Raw genomic sequence first — 14,349 nt, forward strand, 5'->3', positions numbered from 1 at the left:
AACTACTATACAGAATGTCATACAATCAGCTTACAGGTTACTGGTATGAAGAGTGAAAAAAAATGTACAAGAGAAGAAAAATAAATGGGGGGGGGAGGGGTAGGGGGGGTAGGACTTAGACAGGGGTCATTTTTGAATTGCAGCCTCCTGAAGGTGTATCTTTAGGGCAGTTTTGAAAGTGGGTAGGGTTTTACACTCCTTTACTCCTTTTGGTTGGGCATTCCACATTTTTGATGAATAGCATGAGAACGAGTTAATTCCCTTTGTTGAGCCAAATCTGGGTTGCACATGATTTGTGGAGCTGCCTCTGGTGTTATGATCGTGGACTTCGTTGACATTTAGGAAGTATTTAGACAAATACAGGGGGATAAAAGTGTCAGTGCTGTGGGGCTCTCAAGTGGCCAGAGTGCTAACAAATACACCTCAATGTTCATGAGTGATTAGACATGGGTTTCAAAATATAAAACGGGGAATGGGTGATTAGGGGGTAAAATGGGTTCTAAAATAAAAAACAGGAAATAGGCCCAGTTCTCCCCCCAAAACAAGACCAGTTCTCTCTGGTCCTACACTAGTCTCTCCCAAAATTGGCCCAGTTCTCTCAAGTCCCCAGTTCTCCTGTTAGCAGGGTGAATCTCACTCACTCACTCACTCACTAATAGTTGTATTTATGCTGAACTGGGCCCATTCCCCATTTTACAGTTTATTACCAATACATATGCTCACACATCCAAGAGTTCATCTTTGCTATGGAATGGATATAGAAAACAGCACTTCCTCCCAATGTGGCAACTGACATAGCAGATACGGAGCAGAATTTGGTCGGTGCCTTTGCGTTTGACTGGCGCATTCCTGCCACCTGCAGACCCCTCACAACCAAGTGCAGTTTACACTTGTACAAGCTGTAAAGTCTTTAACAGTTTAAAACCTTGGAAAGGAATGCCTCTTCCAGATTTGGTGGTAGACCCTACCACCAAAATGGTGACCTCTCTATCCTCAACTACAATCACATTTGGTGTATTATCTGTACATTTGAATAAACATCATGGCCATAATTACGTATGAAACACAGCAATGTTTGTAGATTTCAACTGAAGACAGAGCATACTGGCATCATGTCCTTAATACTAATAAATCAACAATTCTGTCATGCCTTGTATCTTCCCTTGTAGACATTTAGAACCTCTCCCTCTCTTTCACACGCACGCACGCACTATTAATAGCCTTCTTGTGGGTATGTGTGGAGAATACTCCACTAAGTACTAACTCCTGTCATGGCTATCAAAGTCATTATGAACCAAGCCTCAGCCTTCTGACAAAAGCTTTGGCTTGACATGATTGGCTTATTTGTTCAGATCGAGGAAGTACACAATCAAATCTTCAGTATTAATTTAACTCTGAGTGTACAAATGTAACCCATAAGGGTCCATTTGGTTACTCACATTTGTAACTCTCAGAGTTACAAATAGATAAATCAACACTGGGGATTTTACGGTGTATAACCACATCTACTGTAATTTCCAGTGGGCTATATTCCAAAACTCAGGCAAATACATTTTTATTCATTGGCTTTTACATTAACATGGCTGTTTGAAATACTGCCTTGCTCTATAGCATCCCTATTCTGGGGGGAAACATTTGCAGAAAATTGCAAATCCACAAACTCCCAACGCATCTCAACCTGATACGTTGTGAGTTTGTAGATCTGCTATTATCGGCAGAGACATTCCCTAATTATTAGTTACTAAGCATAGAGGGTATAAGTAGTTCATAAACAGAGTTTAAGGTCGAGAAGGAAATTACAAGTATGGTCGCTGAAAAAAAGCAGTCACGCTGTTACTGCAGTTGAACAGTGTTGCCTAATTTATGCTTCGCCAAAAATAGTCGATCTACAAGCGAGTAGATCTGTACATCGTGATCTGGGTGTACTCTTCTTCGGTGGTGCTTAGATCATTCACAGCACCCTGCCCCCCCCCCCCCCCCCCCAGAAAAACGCTCATTTAGATTTGGAGGAGCAGTTAACTGGAACTCACTACCCCTGACTATAAAGAGCACCAGCAGTCATCTCCTTTTTAAGATAAGGGTCAAAGCATGGCTATTAGAAAATGTTGCAGAATAGCAGGGTCACTTATGTTAGCAATGCGATTACATGTATTTATGCTGTAGGTAGTGTAGCTATTGATTGTTTTATTTATTACTGTACTGTCTACCTGTAGGTGTATATAATTTAGTTTTTGCTGATTGATCATTTGGTTGGGTAAGATTTGTCAACAACATTGTCATTGTCGTGATTATCAGTACTGTTAGGGGGGTCTAATGCTAGTCTGTTGAGCATCAGGACCAGCTGAGGGGACTCTATTCTATGTTGATCTTTTGAGGCATGTGTAATGATAGGATTAGTCACTCAATTTAGGTACACTCTCTCTCCCTTTCACTGTTTCAAAAAACAGTGCAAAAATGTCTTTTCAAATGTCATTAAATCAACATGATTACAAAATGTACATTTTAACAAACATGACACATGCCTTTAAAATAAAATTTAAATTTTTTTTAAAAACTTAAAAACTTTTAAAAAACCCCTTTTTGTCACTGACCCTGTTGTTACAAGTCCCCTCCCTCAACAGGACCAAGCTGGCAAATGTCCATGGACAACAAAACATTCTTCTCACTCCAAAAGGGCTGTTGGGGTAGTGTTTGACTAACCATATGTTTTTAAGACGATTGCAACATTATGTTTTAATTCAATATGATACACACAATGCTGGCACTTACTATGTTGAGGATGCATGGACACAGAATAGACAATCAAATCAAATATCTTTGATGCCTCAACGTCCATATAGAACAAAGTCTTAAAGGCCCCCATCCCCGTTTCATACAGAGTTTCACATGCAGAGTCTTAAAAAGGTTGCCTTTGGGGCCCATGCATCTACTGTATGTTGAGGTTGAGTGAACTCTCCAACCTCAACTCCAACCATGGTTTATCCCCAATGGTCAATTGCCTTTAAATGAATTATTAGCAACTAGACCATACCCGGTGAAGGGCGCAGGCGAAAGTAGTTGCAAACTTGGGGTTAATGCACGTCCTGTCGCGCGGTTTCTCCCCCGCCCGCGTCCCGTCGTGCCACCCCCCCTCCTCCCGTCGTGGGTCCCGTCGCGGCACCCCCCGTGGTCACCCCTCCCCACGGGCAATCCCCCCCCCCCCCCCCCCCCCCCCCGTCGCGGAACCCCCCGGGTCCCGTCGCAACACACACACACACACACACACACACACACACACACACACACACACGCGCTCTCGCGCGAAACCTGGCAACGTTATCTCCCATTGTTTGACACATAAACGCTAATAAGCTGAGATTTGATGAAATTGAAAAACGGGCTTCGCAGTTAAGTTCAGATGGTAATGGTATAATGATCAATTACAATTGATATGCTAGTTTAGTTACATGTAACAATGCTAAATGAAAAAGAGAAGTCCAGACTGATACCGTGGAGGAACGTGTGAGTGAATCAACGTCATCAGTCTGGCAATGCCAGGTTAGTGTTTACCTGCAGAAACACATTGCCCTGAATGCCCTCTTGCTGTATTTTGGTGTTTTCATTGTTTGTTTTGGTAGACGGCACGTTTTTGGGCTATTTTGGTGTTTTCACTGTTTGTTTTGGTAGAGGGCAATGTGTTTCTGCAGGTGAACACCACCACACTACCCCAGCGGCTGATGACTCCTGGTACTGTAGGTATAGAGGGAAATGATGGGTAAAACATTTATACTGTTTTGTTATATAAACACAAGGCAAAGTTACCTACTATGCCTTTAAATGTGTTATGTTTAGTATTTGTCACAATTAGTCCTCAAAGACTAATAATAACCACATTCATATCTACCAGGGTCATCTGAGGACATTACATACAGTACACCACAGCACCAGTAGGGACACTTTATCTGACTGAAACATAATGAAGATATACTGAATGAAGACACATTTTACTTAACATACTGCAAGAAATGTAACATTTTCCAAGCTATAAAGAAAATAAAATGTTCATTAAATTATGTTTACGTGAATCTTGTAAATGTAGTCACTCTCGCAGTGGATAACTCAACCAAATCCCAGGTTTTACAAAGAGCTCAAAGTCAAGTGCTACTTAAAGGCATAGTATGTATTTCCCCAATCATTTCCCTCGATACCAGCAGTTATCAGCCACTGGAGTAGTGTGGTGGCAGGTGGTGCCTGGCATTGCCAGACTGATTATGTGGATTCACTCACACAATCTGAAAATGACCGGGCAAATCAGGGGCTGCTTTTCACTGTTGTATAGAGAGCAGTTGAAACGTAGTCACTGATTGGCCCGGTCATTTTCTGATTTCTCATACTCTCTGCCTATGGGCCAAAGTCCAGACTGATACCGTGGAGGAACGTGTGAGTGAATCAACGTCATCAGTCTGGCAATGCCAGGTTAGTGTTTACCTGCAGAAACACATTGCCCTGAATGCCCTCTTGCTGTATTTTGGTGTTTTCATTGTTTGTTATGGTAGACAGGACGTTTTTGGTCTATGTTGGTGTTTTCACTGTTTATTTTGGTAGACGGGACGTTCCTATGTTCCTATGTCCTATGTTGATTGTACTTATTGTAAGTCGCTTTGGATAAAAGCGTCTTAAATGACAGTAATGTTCAACATACAGCGAGAGGGCAATGTGTTTCTACAGGTAAACACAACCACACTACCCCAGCAGAAGAATACAAGAAGACTCACTCCAAAACCAACTCACCCCAACTCAAAAAGGAAAACTCACCCCGGAGCTAGGAACACTCACCCCGGGGGGTGGGTAAACTCACCCCAGGACCTGAGAAAACTCACTCCGGAACACTCACCCCGGGGGTAGGAAAACTCACCCCAGAAAAACTCAATGGTGTAAAGTACAGTGAGTTTTTGTTTTGTGGGTGGGTTTAACTTTTCCCCTCTACACCAAGTCTGTATGTTTAAAAAAGGCACATCTACCGGCTTGTGAGCTTTCCTTTTTCACAGAATGCTTTCATAATGAGACATGTTTAATCCATACTGGATTAAATTCTTTCTTTGAAGGTATAGAATTACCAAATTATGTCGTTCAATGATATTTTTGTGTTTAAAATATTGTCATCATTGTCCATGTAGACAGGAGGCAAGATTACATTGATTTCAGCAGAAAAGCCCAAAACTTGTAGAAACACTGCTCTAAATATCAGGTTTACACATAAGCTACAAGTTGGAGTTTTTCTTCATTTTTCTTTGTTAAGTTAGTATTTGTTTGCATTACAAACACATTGATTATAAACACATTGCAATGTTGACCTTTTCTGATGAAATCTACCTTGTATTTAAAGCACTTTAATTAGCTAAATGTAATTGAACAACATAATTTGACATTGGAATGTTCACTTTTCTGATGAAATCTACCTTGTATTTAAAGCACTTAAATTAGCTTTAAATTAACTTTAATCCAGATATGGATTAAACATCATTATGAAAGCATTCTGTGAAAATGGAAAGCTCACATTATGAAAGCATTCTGTGAAAATGGAAAGCTCACAAGCCGGTAGATCTACCTTTTTTTAAACCATTTTTCACCATCACATTATGAAAGCATTCTGTGAAAATGGAAAGCTCACAAAGTTAAAAAACATTGGGTGAGTTTTCCACAAAGTTAAAAACCATTGGGGTGAGTTTTCTCAGGTCCTGGGGTGAGTTTTCCTACCCCCGAAAATCTTGGGGGTGAGTTTTCCTACCATGTGGGGTGAGTTTTCCGGAGTGAGTTTTCCTAGCAATGGGGTGAGTTGGTTTTGGAGTGAGTCTTCTTGATACCCAAATGATAACCACATTCATATCTACCAGGGTCATCTGAGGACATTACATACAGTACACCACAGCACCAGTAGGGACACTTTATCTGACTGAAACATAATAAAGATATACTGAATGAAGACACATTTTACTTAACATACTGCAAGAAATGTAACCTTTTCCAAGCTATAAAGAGAAGAAAATGTTTATAAAATGATGTTTACGCGAATATTGTAAATGTAGTCACTCTCGCAGTGGATAACTCAACCAAATCCGAGGTTTTACAATACCTTTAGTAAATATAGTATAAATCCTAAATTGAGTAGTGCTGGGATATCTTAAGCTCAAGTATAATTTTCAGTAAACCATGTGTTAAACTACTTGTATGTACATGTTGGTGAATATATTTGTACTTTTACAGGATTTAATCCACATGTGACCCAAATCAATTCGTATGGATACATATTCACACTCAAGTTTGTTAAATTATTTTTCTGTGTATAGTTTCACTCCAGCGTGGAACAGAAGGCTGCTGTTGCGCTGAACAGCAAGGTAATATCTTATTAAATACAGTCATACAGTCATACATATGTTGTAAAATAATATTGACATTGACATACTATGCCAAGTGATAAAAATGATTTGTGAAGTGAGGTTGTGAGTCACAGCCAAGCATACAGGGGGTCGTTTACAGCCAAGCATAGTGTGCCAACTTCAACTTCGTTCAACAAGGATATCTGTTTCTGAACAGTTATATCTGCTACTGTCATTTATGTCTCGGTGCACATGGCCAGCTGATGTCATTTTATGGCTTGGTGTGTTTATTCAACAAAGGCATTCAAGGTCTCCTGGACACATACTACATCAGTTAAGCCTTAATTGCCTGTTACTGTAAATCCCTGCGTAATATTTGACCTCAGTAGTTCAGAATGTAAACCAGACTCAGACATAATAGACAGCATGACATTTTGTCAACTCAGTCTCTAGACTTTATGACTCAGATAACAGTCAGTAGGAGTGTACTGTAACTGCAAGTGGATGCTTTTTTAATTGAAAGCATTCTCATATGTGTAATGTCTGCAGCCTACTCTGGTTTAAACCGAAAGTTTTAGATTCTACAAAATATCTGTTTTAGTGAGAGAGGAACATCTCGGTTGAAGGTGCCCCCTGCGCAGCATGTTTCAGAAGCTGAACATGTATCTTAGCAGCATGTCCAGTGCCATATAGTTGTATTGCAAAGATCAGACCTTTTCTACTATCACAAAACAAAAGTCTGGTGTGACCTTGTAGTGACCTTGTGATACATAAAATACCCATTGATCGTTTGACCATCCTCAGATTGAGGAAAATTTAAGAGAACAAGCATTATTTTTTACAAGAAACTTTTTTTTTATAAGTATATTATAGCATATGCATTGGAAGTGCTGTTTTTAAACACCATTAGGAAGATAGATTCTAACTCATTGTAGATTCAATTAAGTATAAATGCTCCTCTATTTAACAGCTTCATCAGTTTGGAAAGGAACAATATAGTTATAGGTACTGTTTCACAGCACGTTGACCGGAAAAACAAAATAATCTGATAGTTTATGACAAAGTAAGTAATCATTTATTTTAAATTAGTTAGTCTACTCATTCATATTCATTCATTCAATTAATTATTTGATTAATGCAGTGAGTGTATTCAACACTCAATGATTAACCATATGCACAAAACTAAACGTATTGATAGCTTGCACATACTGATTTGCTACGGTCACTGACTACAGCTATAGATGCCTAGCAGGTATTACATGAAAAAGACCAATCATATTGTCAAGCCACAATTGCATTTCCATGGGATGGTTGATCAACTTTATGTATTAAAAATACATGTCAGCTTGACTGTGAATTTATTTTGTGCTGATGTAACAAATAGTCTAATCGATCGGTTCAATAAAGTCTATGTACATGAAGACGTTTTATGATTAGTAACCTCTCATATTGTGTCTAAAAACGAATTAGTGTCAGTGCCAAAATGAAGATGGGTGACCAAGCCTTTGCTGTCAGGACCACAGGGATCTGGAAACGACCTGCCTGAAGAAATAAGTTTAACTAAGTCAGTGTCATCTTTTAAATCACTCCTTAAGAACATACTTTTTAACTGAAAAATGTTAATGGCTTTTAATGAAGTTACCAAATGTGATAAAATGTACAGTACATTGAGTACATAGTGTATCTTTCCACTTGTTTTGACAGTGCCTTACATTTCATTTTCATCACGTTCTTCTGATCACTTCTCCTGTTTTCATTTATTGTGCAGTACATTGTAACATTAGTTTTGAAAGAGCATTACAATAATTTATGCTTTTTTGTTTGTCTTGCTCTTGTGTACAGTATCTCAGTCGGCTGTTTACTCTCCTTTTCTCCCCACCTTTCTCAATGAGGCAGCCCAGTTATTTCCTGTCTCCAACCTCATCTTACCTGCATTAACATAGTCTAAATCCGCTTCACGTTCCCACAGAAAGTTGAACAAAAGTGTTTGGGGGTGGGGGGCATACCTGTTCCGTCAAAAATGTGTGAGTCAGTGAGTCATTATTTGTCTCATCTCTGCGGTTGAAACACAGAGATGGATTCTAAGTCCACGTACTCTTACCTTCTATAAACTTCGCTGGATTCTTGGCAGTGGCATGTGGTTCATCCGAGGACAATGCAGATCTGGGAAATCAGCCCGTTTCTCCGTGCTTACTTATTGAGATGGAAAGGTGCCAGAAACCACAACTGATGAAATATCATAAAGACAAGTCCCCCAAAACAGTTTTATGATAAGCATCAATGTGGGCTCCCTTTTCCTTTCAAGTCAGTCACTGATATCCCCCTCCTTGTACAAAATTGAATAAAGTATACGGTCTTCACACCCCCCAACACGCCCCTCCCTCCCCCCACCCTTCTCCTTCCACGACCTCTTCTAAATCAAAGAGCACTAGTGTTCCAGCTCAACTTGAATGAACTGCTGTTGCCTGCCCCGTGGGCTGTTTGTATCTCAGCAACTGGCAAGCCAAAAAGGAATGGACTAACGTGTTATAATAATCTGTTTCATCTCATCTACTTGCATCATTCTCAAGGGGATGCTAAGCAGCATCTTGGTTTTAATATGAATTTACTCGCAGACTATATGCACATAGTTTATATCCTTGAAAGAGGCATTACAGTGGATTTAACTGCCATTTGGCTAACTGGAGGTTAAAGGACCAAACAGGTGTTATTGCATGTTTTGTCCATTCACTACCAAGTCATGTACACTGTACATTACTGCCAACAGTTTTCTAAAGCGTACCACAGTCTTATAGATTTTCAAATGTATATTTCTTACCTTCTAGGAAGCCATTTGTTGCAATTTATTGAAAATTGCTTGAGATGCTGTAGGTAACTCAACATAGTGACCTTTATGTCACCTTTATTTTTGTGAAAGTTGAATTATTCAGTGGAAGGCAATTAGGAATAGATTTGAAAAGTAAAAAATTGTCCCTGAAGAGAGGACAGTTTTTCGAAAGAAAAAAAATCCATAAGAAAAGATACTGGGGGACTGTATGCGCTTGGCTCGGTTTAAAACCTTGCGTCCTTCCCCCTTCGGGTGTGGTGGGCCACCAGCAGTTTTCTGACCAGCGGCGGGGTCCCCCCGAGGCTGCTCTGGGTGCCCCCCCTCCTAAACGCTGTGCGGCGGAGGACTTGGACCGCCTCGCACAACAGGCGGCTGGCCTGCGTGAGGCGGTCAGTGCGGTGCGTGATGAAGAGGAGGATGATGTTTTCTCCATTCACACCCCGGAGGAGCTGGAGCACTTGGACAGACTGGCCTCCGGCCAACGTCGGCCGTCGCTCTACTAGGGCATTCAAGCTATTGTGTCCGACTGTCCCAAAGGTCAGGTCCTCCGGCTGGAGACGACCTCCCTTCTTATCTGCGGTGCTGTGAGGACAAATGGGGCCGCCAGAGCAGCTCAGTGGGTTTTCCTCCAGTGTTTTCCTTGCCCTGACAGGAGGCGGCGGCTGCCATCCTGTCCCGGTCCTGCGCCACGGATGGCTACCGCGGATACATAGACTTCGTCGCCTCATGGTGACGGGGGTATGTTAGTTGGCACGGTCCCGGTGGCGCTATCGGTCCTCCCTGATAGGAGGGAAGACGTTGGGTGGGGTAGCACTCGGGCCGATGGCCCGCTGCCCCAGTTGGTTTTGAATAGTGGTGCGATTTGTTCTTCCCCCGTTTTCCCTGATCCACTTTAGGATAGACAGAGCCGAGATGTGGAGCCATCAGTGGCTCCTGATAGCCCTGTAATGGCTCCTCTGGTTCCTGCTTGGGACCTTGGTGCTGTCAGCACTGGCAAAGCCCCCCTTTGAGCCCCTGGACTCTATCTCCCTTAGGCACCTTTCGTGGAAGGTGGCGTTCCTGGTGGGTATCACCTCCACTAAGAGGGTTAGTAAGCTCCATGCACTCTCGTGAGTGCAGAGTGTTTTAGAATGGGTCCTGAGAGGATGAGTGTCACCCTCTGACCTAACCCCTCTTTTCTGCCGAAGGTGCTGTCTTCCGACCATGTGAACCGGCCTTTGCACTTGTCGGCCTATGTCCCTCCCTCGAGTTAAGGTGATATGAGTGATGCCCACAGTGACTTGTGCCTAGTGAGGGCCTTAGACGTTTATGTCACACGGACTCGAGCGATCAACACAGAGACTTTAGCACTGGCTTGTCATCACTAACGCGTATCGGTTGGCCGGGCGACCTTTGCCAAACTCTGTGGTGGCACACTCCACCAGGGGTATGGCTGCCTCTTGGGCACAGCTCCAGGGGGTTCCCCTGTCTGATATCTGTGCCTCGGCCAACTGGACGTCCCCTACCACCTTTGCTAGGTTCTACCACATTAATGTGGTCGCTTCCAACCGGGTGGCCGTGAAACAAGCCGTTTAGGGGGTTGCCTCCGCTTCTGTGGGAACGGACGGCAGCTGATCTGTTGTGAGGACTTCAACTCAACACCTTCTGATAGGTGAGTTTGTGTTTAGTTGTCTTTCCTAGCTCACAGAGTAATCTGATATTGTGTGTATCATATTGTAGTGATCCAATATGGCGCTACGTAACGATGGTTCCAATCATCTTGCTGTGTTCTAGTGCACCTCGAGAAGGACACGAGGTGGAAAAGTGGGCCGCGTAGGAACAAGCCGCGGCACACCCCGAACACGGATTCATCTGGTAGTCTACCTCGGTGCCTCGGCTCTGCCACGGAGGGATATATCATATTGGAGTGATCCTATCGCTCACATGACCATGGTAACCATCGTTTTACACAGAACGGTTGTCTTCTGAAACGAACATGGCAAATCTACAGTACATGCAAGCACCAGTGTCCAGCTATTTCCTTCAAGAGAGCTCTCCTTTTAAAGTCAATTGACACTGTTACAACAGGCCTCAACTGATGGCAATATGACACTTTCTCTGTGGTGCACCTTTAGGGTCAGTGGTAGTGTTACGGACCATCAGCCCCATGTTACTTTGACTCTGGAAAAATGTGAGCTATGCGTTAAGAATGTTTAACCGCATCGCTGAGACACGGTCACATTTGACATTTGATGTTGTAAGCATGAGTCTGCCTGCAGCCGGGCAGACTATAGGTGAGCTGTGAAGTAAACAGCAAGAAATGAATTGGCTCATGCAGTATAGTTTGGAAATTAAGTAATGGCTCAACATAGCTTTCATTCACAGTGTTACATACTATTCAGTATGCATATTGAAAAGATAGTCCTAAGGCAGAAAACCGATTGTCAAGGTAGAAGTGAAATACTATCATTATGCATTGCTCGAAAAACATCTGACACCTTTTTAAATATTTTGAGTGACCTTGGTAACTTGCCAAGATACTTTCAACACGTTGAGCTCTGAAAAATCCAGCAGCTAAAAGGGAACACTTTCAAAGATGCAGGTCCACTCCAGCTTTTATTATATAAGTCGTGAACAAAAAATCACTCAAGTAATTGACAGCAACTTCAATCACTTCAGTTTGACCAAGGCCTGTAACTCAGCAAACACATTACCAAACAAGGGTCAGGAAAAACAGGTTCACTATGTCTGTCAAAGACTGTCATTGGCTGAAGAACATGCATCACAAATAGAATGTCTCCAACTTAACTTCCTGTCTATCAGGATCAAAATAAGATATTACACCCCAAACAAGTGGTTGTAGAGATGTCTTGATGCAAGTAATATAATCTGGTTAATTTTCTGTATTATTCCACAATTGTATAATGTTCTCATATCAAGATCATCTCTATTGACCCTTGTCAACAGAATGTAAAAGATGTGAGATCAGTAAAGTATTTCCTGACTCAAGCTTGTGATTTTACACGTTGGATAAAGTATTGCATTTCTTTTGTTGGGCATGGCTTCTATTTTCTGGCCTAATCTCTCCCGACATCAGTGTTGACATTTGAAGGAAGCCCTGTGACCAGACATGTCTGAAACTTAATCACTACGGTTAAAAACAAAGTGGAAGGGAACATAAGAAGATGAGGAAAATGTTCTTGAATGCACCACCTGTGCAGAGCACCAAAATGGCCAAGTGACGAAAGAATCCAGTTTCTAAGCTATCTGTGTTCTGAACTAGATATTACATATATGTTGGTGAGGTTGTGGGAGAAATGTCCTCACGTGGTTTTGTCCATTGGTACTGCTGTCTATTTGATCGCATAATGGAGTTGGGATTCATCGATGCCAATCTACCAGGCAAATGGGAGTAAGACTCTCTCTCTCTCTCTCTCTCTCTCTCTCTCTCTCTCTCTCTCTCTCTCTCTCTCTCTCTCTCTCTCTCTCTCTCTCTCTCTCTCTCTCTCTCTCTCTCTCTCTCTCTCTCTCTCTCTCTCTCTCTCTCTCTCTCTCTCTCTCTCTCTCTCTCTCTCTCTCTCTCTGAAAATGTTGGTATATTGATCTGTTTGGTGTTTTGTTAATTTTAAGACCCAGCCTTGCATTTTCAGATAAGAGAATGTTGTTTGCCAATTCAAGAGACCTGATATTGATGTGATTTTGAACACAAATGGCCGCTAGGCTCTTTCCCTCAAGTGCTAGGACTTCTGTCTCAAATCAGTTAAGGCTTGTTAAAATTATTTTATAGGACATGGAGACCTTATTTAGACTATAGACCTTATTCATATAGATTACCTGCATGATAACGGAACATCCCCTCCCCCTTTCTCTTTTATTCCATGGATCATGACACAACTCTTCATATAGCCCCTGCCCATTTGTGCCAGAGTAGATTTTTCACCATTTTGTGTTTTCTTCAAAACACACTTTTTACTTCTACTCCTCAAGATGTGTCAGATTTTTCATATTCCATTCCGATTGGCTATGATTGACTCCAAATGTTCTGCGCTCCCAGGAGTGCACTGTTCTAGTTTTATCGCAGCCAGGTCGAATGACAGAGGGCCGAACGGCTGAAGGCTGGAGATTATATTTTCGCCCCTGTCTGTCCATGTGTGTGTGATCTGTGAACAGTTAATCTCCATCACCGCTGGACTGATCGGCATGAAACTTTGCAAGTACATTCCCAGTAGGCCAAGGAAGAACCTCTACTCACTTTTCAAGTGATTTATTTTTCCATTAAATGATTAAATGTAATAAGGGTAATAATAATAATAATAATAATAATAATAACTAGACGCGTCGCAATTCTCTGTGTCAATTCTATGTGCTTATAAAAAGCACTTAAAAATCGAAAAAAGAAAGACGTGATGCAGGAATACACTGTGCAGCTACACAGCCTAATGTTGCTCAGATTCATGCAGTTACACTCACCTGAGTATGTTGCTGCAACTATCGCGACATACTCATGTGAATGTAAAATTCTTATGCCTCAGAGGCATATATTTTCATGTTGTCCACCCGTCCGCCCCACTTTTGTGAACGCAATACTGTAGGTCAGGAATGCCTTGACAACATTTCTTAAAATGTTGTCCAAATTAGATTTTTGGTGGTCAATGTTCAAGGTCACTGTGTGACAAAAATCACAAAATGCATTTTTGGCCATAGCTCAAGAATTAAAACGCTAAAAGGTCAATTGTCAACTTCACTTCGATATGTTCAAAACATAAAACACAAAAACACTTTTCATATATAGGTGACCTTAATCTCAGGTCTCCACCTGAAACTGTCTGGACTGTATAGATCGTCTGTGTTGCCGGGTTAAAGATGTGTGTGTGAAGCATCCACATTTTAGAATGTGTAGCTTCTTTGAGGCAACATCCATATTTGAAGCTTTGTCTACTGTCATGGCTACAACATTGTGTCCTATCATAATCTTATTGGCCAAGCATGTGAACACTTACAATGCATTTGATTTGTTTTCCCTCTCAATGAACACTAATAGACACACAGCAGACAAGAACAACTTATTTAACAAAGCTTAACAAAGTCATACTGGGTCATATTATCCCTACTGAACCAATAAATAAAAAATGCCTACTGGCCTCACATCATTCACACAGGTAGCAAAAAAGAACAAACACACAGAGG

Source organism: Gymnoscopelus microlampas, assembly GCF_963454915.1.
Source record: "Gymnoscopelus microlampas genome assembly, chromosome: 20".
Taxonomy (NCBI): Eukaryota; Metazoa; Chordata; class Actinopteri; order Myctophiformes; family Myctophidae; genus Gymnoscopelus; species Gymnoscopelus microlampas.